We start from the raw sequence: 7,404 nt of genomic DNA, 5'->3' as shown, positions 1-7,404 counted from the left end.
ACCATGGCCAGCAAAATCAATAAAGAAAGAAAGAAAGAAAAATAGAAAGAAAGAAACTCTTAGCCTACGCTTTAGGATCAAGTTCTACGGTAGGGCATTACAGTTTTCGGCCAATGTTCAGGAGTATGGCATTGAAAAGTAAATAGTATTTTAAAAAGTATTCTAGTACGTGAGAGTAATAACAAACCTACATCCTCTAGCGTGAATATTTTTAATACCTTGTCTATGCCCAACTTCGAATCACTGTTCTTAGAAACAGTCCGACTAAGTCACTATTGGACAAACTACTTTAAAAAACACTTCAACCGAATTCACGAAAACTGAGAAAGGTTTCACGGTTTATTCTTCCAGTATATTCTACCCCCTATGACAAGAACCTGCGGTGTTTTTATGTCCCTCAGGTATTCAATTCCTTACCTTCCTACTTCTTGAACTTCACATCCAAAAATAAACTTAAAAAAGCGTTTCGCCATCTTTTATTTACCGACGAGGTCCTGTAATCCTTCACAATTTTACTTCATAATTATTTGCATTTCTTTAAGAGTGTTTAACACCATATTATATTATCTTTATTTGATTTTGTTTTTGCTTGACTAAATCACCACAATTTACACCACCCAGATTTTTTGCAACAAGATTAACAACACCAAAAACACAACACCTCTCAAGACCTTCTTCAACGGTGATAATGAGCGGTTTGCGTGTTGGTGCATATGTGCAGGTGTGTGTATATGTGCTTTCTCTTTGTCAACATTCTTTTAAGTGTCACACATGTTTATTGGAATTGACTCAAATCTCTTCAGTACTTCGCATAGTTATTTTCGTGAGAGCAAGCTTCTTCTTGTTCTTTATGTGTTCGAAGGGGTGCACCAACCCATCAAAACTAATGTTTTTATAACAATGTATTTCTGTGTGAGTGGCTCAGCCCCATCATATTGTATTCCTGTATCTGTATTTCCAAAGACTTTTCTATTTTTCAGATGTATTTCTGGTACGTATCGCGATACATATTTAAAAATGTATTTCAGTACCAGTATATTACCTGTTTTCGCCATGTATCCCAGTATTGCTATTTCCTAATACTTTTGAAAGTATTTCTGCTTAACCCTGATCCCGACGCCATTCTCGCTTTGGCCAAGTCGCCAAAACTTTCTGTGTCTCAATCGGCTATCCGGAAAACGTCCCACCTGTGCCAAAGCCACATCAGGAATCACTTTTCAAAGTTGCCACGGAAATTCTTGACCTACCATTACGTCGGCGGGTATGAGCGGTGGTATCGCGGAAAATTGCACTAGAACTAATACACGCAGATTACGATAGAATGTTACATGTTTACACTGAGGGCAGTATTAAGAACAACACAGCTAGTAGCGTACACTGTCCCTGAGCTTGCCCTGAGCAAAATGGGACAGCTTGGCACTTGCATAGACACCACAACGGCTCAATTAACGGCTATCTGGCTAGCCATCACCGAAACACCCCTCCTTTCAGCTGCCCGATCGGTTGGGGTCTTTACGGATTCAAAATGAGCCTCACGCCAACTCATAAACCTGGAGGATGCCCCCCCCCTCTTGCTCGGATTACCGCAGAACTTGCACAAACCGCGTAGGCAGAAATGAAAACACCATCAATCTTCAATGAATTCCTTCCCAAGTCGGCATCCAAGGTAACAAAGACGCCGACGCTCTTGCCACGGCTGCCCACTCTGACACCTCACCTTGGACAGCTCGATGTTTCTCTCGAGGGTGCACTGGGGGTTGAGGGTGTCATAAAAATGTTTAGATATGTAGAGGACTACCTTATTTTTATTTTTGTTGAAGTCAACGGTAGGGCGGATGTTGTAGCCAAAGTGTCATTAGTCTTCGAAAAACTTGGGAAAGGACTGAAGTTTACCTTCGAGACACCGTCGGAGGGTCGCCTCCAGCTTTTGGATTTGTCTCTCCCTTTGTCAAGCAACCATGTTTGTTGGGCTTTTAGTCCCCGCTCAAGAAAAGCGCTCCTGCCGTACGAGTCGGCGCACTCGAAACTAGTAAAAAGAGGCATCGCGGCGTCTTGCCTTGATTCGGCTTCCAAGAAATCTTGCTTCCACGTGGTGGAGAAAAGCTTCAATGATGAAGTGAGGAAATTGACGGAAGCAGGTTTTCCTTTACGAATAATCGGGGAAGTGTCGGCGGGGCTGTTTAAGGGTTTGAAAGGTTCTGTCAGCCGGGCACCACGGGAGAGGTCGAAGAGACCGGTGGTGCTCCCGTACCTACACGGTGTTTCGCACAATGTTAAGAATGTTGCGAGGCGGTATGACGTACAGGTGGTGTTTAAGGCTCCCAACAAATTACTTCAATTGTGTAAGAGGGTCCGAGAGTCGGGGGAGGGGAAGAAGAGAGGTGAATTTTCCTGTGGAAAACAACATGTGAACAGTTTTGTTCGATGTCGGGTTTGTGTGGTGTATTGCATTCCTCTATCCTGTGACAAAGTGTACGTGGGCCAAACTGGTCGCTGTGTTAATGAAAGGCTTAGGGAGCACCGGGCCTCTCTTCGAGCGACTCCGTCGGGCCACCTGGCTGTCCACTGTGACCAGTGCGGCTGCTCTCCAGCGTTCGGTGACACACATATTTTGGGCGTGTATAAAGAACAGAGGGCGAGAGAGATCTGGGAGGCCTTTCAAATAGCTTCTCGGGGAGAGGGATGCATAAGCCAACCCTCCCTTGCACTGACTGAGGACGAGTTGGCGTTTTTAGAGACAACGACACGTGTCAACACGTAAACATCGTGATTTTACAGTTTTTAAGATGTGTAGTTTGACAACAAGGAGCTGCGGTGCGCATGAGCGATCTGGGGAGGGGGGGATGCTTTTTGTGTTTTCTGAGGTTCCAATAAAACCTATCAGTTGCGAGTGAGCGCTCGTCCGTCGTTTGTGTTTCTTACTCTGTCCTCGTCTTTTGTGCGCTTTTAAAACCAAGATTAATAACTACCAACTAGCCCAACTTTCCACCCTACTGCTTTTTTGTCGACTGCGAGTCGGACGCGTCAACACGAAAGCAAGTCTCCACTTCATTGGGCGCTCCTCTTCCCCGCTATGCCGAAGCCTGCAACGTGGTGGAAGACCTCGACCCTATCTTATGGGCCTGCCCATTACTCTGAAAATGTAAGCACTGCCGCCGTACGTTCCCCGACCACGACAAAAGTTTCGTTCCCAACGGGATCGCGTGCCGTGCAAACAAGTGTTCCTCGAGCGGTCATCGACTATCCGTCGTCATCAGGACTCGCATCCCAACTCTGAAGTATACTCCCCTCCCCTCCTCACCTTTCTTCCTTTTTCACTCCACTTCCCAGCAGGATGATACAGCTGTCCCCTCTTCTGGGAGACTAACCTATTTCTCTGCATCCCACCACCTTCCTTTGTGTTATTCATTAAAGCAACATCACCACTACCCTCCACTGCACTCGGCGAACCAGCTCGATTGCAATGGAGGCTGCTAGCTTTAGGTCTACCCACTAATCACACCAATCAGAGCTCCCCGCATGCTCTGGTCTCCTTCTCCCCGTCGGCGTCTTCGCGCCTAGCAGTCTCGAATAATTGACAGCTGCAACGTTGCATCGCTACGGAGCGAAGGTATTCCAGAGCAAAAACTTCCGAATTTTTGTTCGTTTGTTGATGTTGCTAAAGGACATTTAAACAATTCATGTTCTGGTGAACAACCCTCCGTTCGCCGTAGTTGAAACGACGACCAGCCCCCTTCAGCGTTCATTGACGACGAATTGTGTACTGGCTTCTTTTTTTTTCGAGAATAGATCCGTCAACGAACTCGCTCTAGCTGCCCTGCCGCGTTTCCTTGTTATCAATCGTTGCCTTCAATTTGGATGACCACAATTCGGCCGAGTGAATCAAGCGAAAGAGCTCCTCCGAGAACAACCAATACCACATACAAAAGTGGACTTGCGCCCTTGCCTCCCCCCCCCCCCTTACCCCGTCCCCCAAACCTAATCACAGAGAGATAAGTTGGTCTGTAGACCCATTTCGAAGGTCATGTGCCCATTGTCAGAAAGCAGGGACCACTTCAACATGGCGGAACAATCGACATCGTGAAACGCGCAAGTCATCACATCAAATGCCGATGAAACGGAGTTCGTACCATGAATGTCACTGCGTTGATCACCTCTTCTGTGGGTGAGTCATTTCCTTCTAATCTAACCAAATGGAGCAAGTGCCATGGGACGTTACGGTGTAGGTTGTGAGTATATACATTCTCTGGCCGCTATTGTGCAGGAATTTCACAGCTTTCGGCGGAGGGCAGACTTCTTTCGGAAAGAGGGTCTGTTCCAGTAGTCACCTAGGTGCTGCCGTCCCCGGTTCACTTATACTTCGTCCCCAAACAATTCCTGCCAGGACAGTGAGAAACATTTCGAACCACGATTTTTGATCTCACGCCATAAACTGGATTCGTAAAACCGAGGCATATGTCACCATTACACCGATTATGACCTAGTAATGAGGGGAATATTATGGACCCTGTTCGAAAGACTGCCCTCTGTTGGCACCTGCGGAATCTCTGCACAATGGCGGGCTAAAACCGCAACATCAAGGCACACTTCATGCGTTTTTTTTTTTTTTTTTTTTTAAAGACACCCACAGCAACAGGCAATAAGCGCAGTGACGCTGCACTTTCGACGCTGTTTGATTGGTTTGTCGGGATGACTTGCACGTTCCACGATGTAAGCTGTTCCGCCGTGGTGCAGTTCCGACCTTCTAATAATCGACACGTGCCTTTCGAACTTATGAACCATTGATAGACGTGCTGCGCTGCGAAGTTCTACAGAACAAACGCGTGATTAAAAAATTGAAAATGAAAACGATGAGTTTACATTGAGATGAGGAGAAACACAACGAACACAAATGGGCGCAGAACTAACAACTGTTTATTCTTTTCTTTTTCCTCCTTCTCTATGCATGAGTTTCCCAATGCGTGAGTTTGAAAAGGAGCGAACGCAATGAAATAATGGTAAATGTCTTCATGAAGATGTGTGGACTTTCGATTTTTGTGGTGTTTTTCCCGTTTTCTAATAAACGTTCGGTTTTTGTGGTGTGAGAGGGGACCTTGAAGCTGGTGCTGGTTTCCGCCTCGTTATGTTATGTATTGTCTTAGCATCTCAATTTCTTTTTTGTTCAGAGCTATGGAAGGATCACTGACACACTTGCCGTGCTTCCCTGACGCCATGTGGAAGGCTTCTATGATTTCTCGTTTGTTTCTATTTTTTGATCTGTCCATTACTGATGTGTCTTCGAATAGCGGTTCGCAGCTGCATCTCGCGCAATGCGCTGCTAAGTTGCCAGGTGCTTGCAATTGCCCGCATGAATATTTATGTTCTCTGAGTCTGTCGTTTAAGCACCTCCCCGTCTGCCCGATGTATGAGTTTCCGCACGTCAATGGTATCTTGTAGACGACCCCTTCTACGCAATCGACAAACTTGTTTTTGTGCTTTACCCGACACGACGATTGACCCGATGTGTCGCCTTCCTCTTCGTTAACCTTTTTGCACAGTCCTTTAAGCTTGAATGGGGCGGATAGGGCTACTTTGACCTCGTGCGTTTCGGCGATCTTTTTCAGTTGGTGCGAAAATTTATGAATGTATGGCATCACTACCAGAGGTTTTTTGACCTGATCCTTTTCCTTGGTTTTGTGATTGCCTCTGAGTGTTGCTATGCATTTTTCTGCCACAGATACTAGCAGGGACTCTGGGTAGCCGCTTGCTTGTAGTCGGGTGATTTGCCTTTGTAGGCCTTCTGACATTCTGTGGTGGCAAGATTTCTTTATGGCCTGCCATACGCACCCAGAGGCGACGCTCCTCTTCACCAATTTGGTGTGCCCAGAGTCGTACGGTAGTATGCCTTTTGCCCCTCTTGTCTTGTACATCCAGCATGTGTGCTTTTCTCCAAATGCCATCTCGATGTCTAAGAATTGCAGCCTGCTTCCTTCCGGTAGTTCAAATGTGAATTCTAGGCCTCTGTGCACTTGCTTGAAGCTCTGCTTGACCTTTTCGCACACGTGGTCTGTCATTTTGTTCATAGGGAAACATACCAGGAAATCGTCCACGTATCTCAAGCACTTTTTAACTCCGATCTCCTGGAAAACGAGGCGGAAACCAGCACCAGCTTCAAGGTCCCCTCTCACACCACAAAAACCGAACGTTTATTAGAAAACGGGAAAAACACCACAAAAATCGAAAGTCCACACATCTTCATGAAGACATTTACCATTATTTCATTGCGTTCGCTCCTTTTCAAACTCACGCATTGGGAAACTCATGCATAGAGAAGGAGGAAAAAGAAAAGAATAAACAGTTGTTAGTTCTGCGCCCATTTGTGTTCGTTGTGTTTCTCCTCATCTCAATGTAAACTCATCGTTTTCATTTCCAATTTTTTAATCACGCGTTTGTTCTGTAGAACTTCGCAGCGCAGCACGTCTATCAATGTACAACCAACTAGCCCAAACCCAAGTCCAAGCTTTATTATGAACCATTACTTGCTCCAGGCTGCAAATTTTATGACTCCTAAAGCGACTACTCGGGCCGGCGGCCTTGGAACAACCTTTCACAAGCCGCGGAGGGGATTTCTTGAATCGTACAATAATTAAACGACTGAGAGGAACGCCGCACCCACAGAGCTCATATCAACGTTGGCTTCTATAGACAGACGAACGATGGGGAGAAGCGATATAATCCGCGCGTGCCAATAACATTTCTCGGGGAAGGTTAATTGAAGCTAAAGCGGAAGTAAAGGCAATCTTGTTAAGGCAGACACGGTATAGCCCCTTCCCCTATGTTTCTCATTCTAAGGTTAATTCAGATGTCATGTCACCTCGAGAACAGAAAGAAAAGGGGGGAACGGACACTTCTCAACTGAGACTTGGACGTAGTCTGTCCCACTTTTTCTGCTCTACCATATTAGTTTGCTGGAGATTCTGTCCCCTAGTAAAAAAATATATATATGAACCTGTCTCATGCACATATATAAACACACAAGAACGTATATGTACCTCATAGAAGTTCTTACCTGTTTATTCGGTAAATTATATCTGAACATATACAGATGAATGATCCGTACTTCATCGAATAGAACAAAGTTTACGCAGCCGCCAAAGGACATATTTGGCAGCGTCGGAATTCGAACTCCGGGGTTCCTTTCTTTCTACCATTAAAGTTTTTATTTTTTCGTGCTCCACTTTGAATTAGTGTGATGCAGGGACATCTAACAGCAGCGATATAACGTCCCTCCGCGAAGTCGACGCGACGTGCCATCATCATCGTCAACGGAACTTTTAAACGAGAGTATAAACCATCTTCGTTACTCACCAAGGAAGGGTCCCGTAAGTTCACCGCATATCCGAGAAAATGAGGATGTTGTTGCGG

Source organism: Ixodes scapularis, unplaced genomic scaffold, assembly GCF_016920785.2.
Source record: "Ixodes scapularis isolate PalLabHiFi unplaced genomic scaffold, ASM1692078v2 PGA_scaffold13__105_contigs__length_92229423, whole genome shotgun sequence".
Lineage (NCBI taxonomy): Eukaryota > Metazoa > Arthropoda > Arachnida > Ixodida > Ixodidae > Ixodes > Ixodes scapularis.
Note: the sequence above shows the minus strand (reverse complement) of the source record.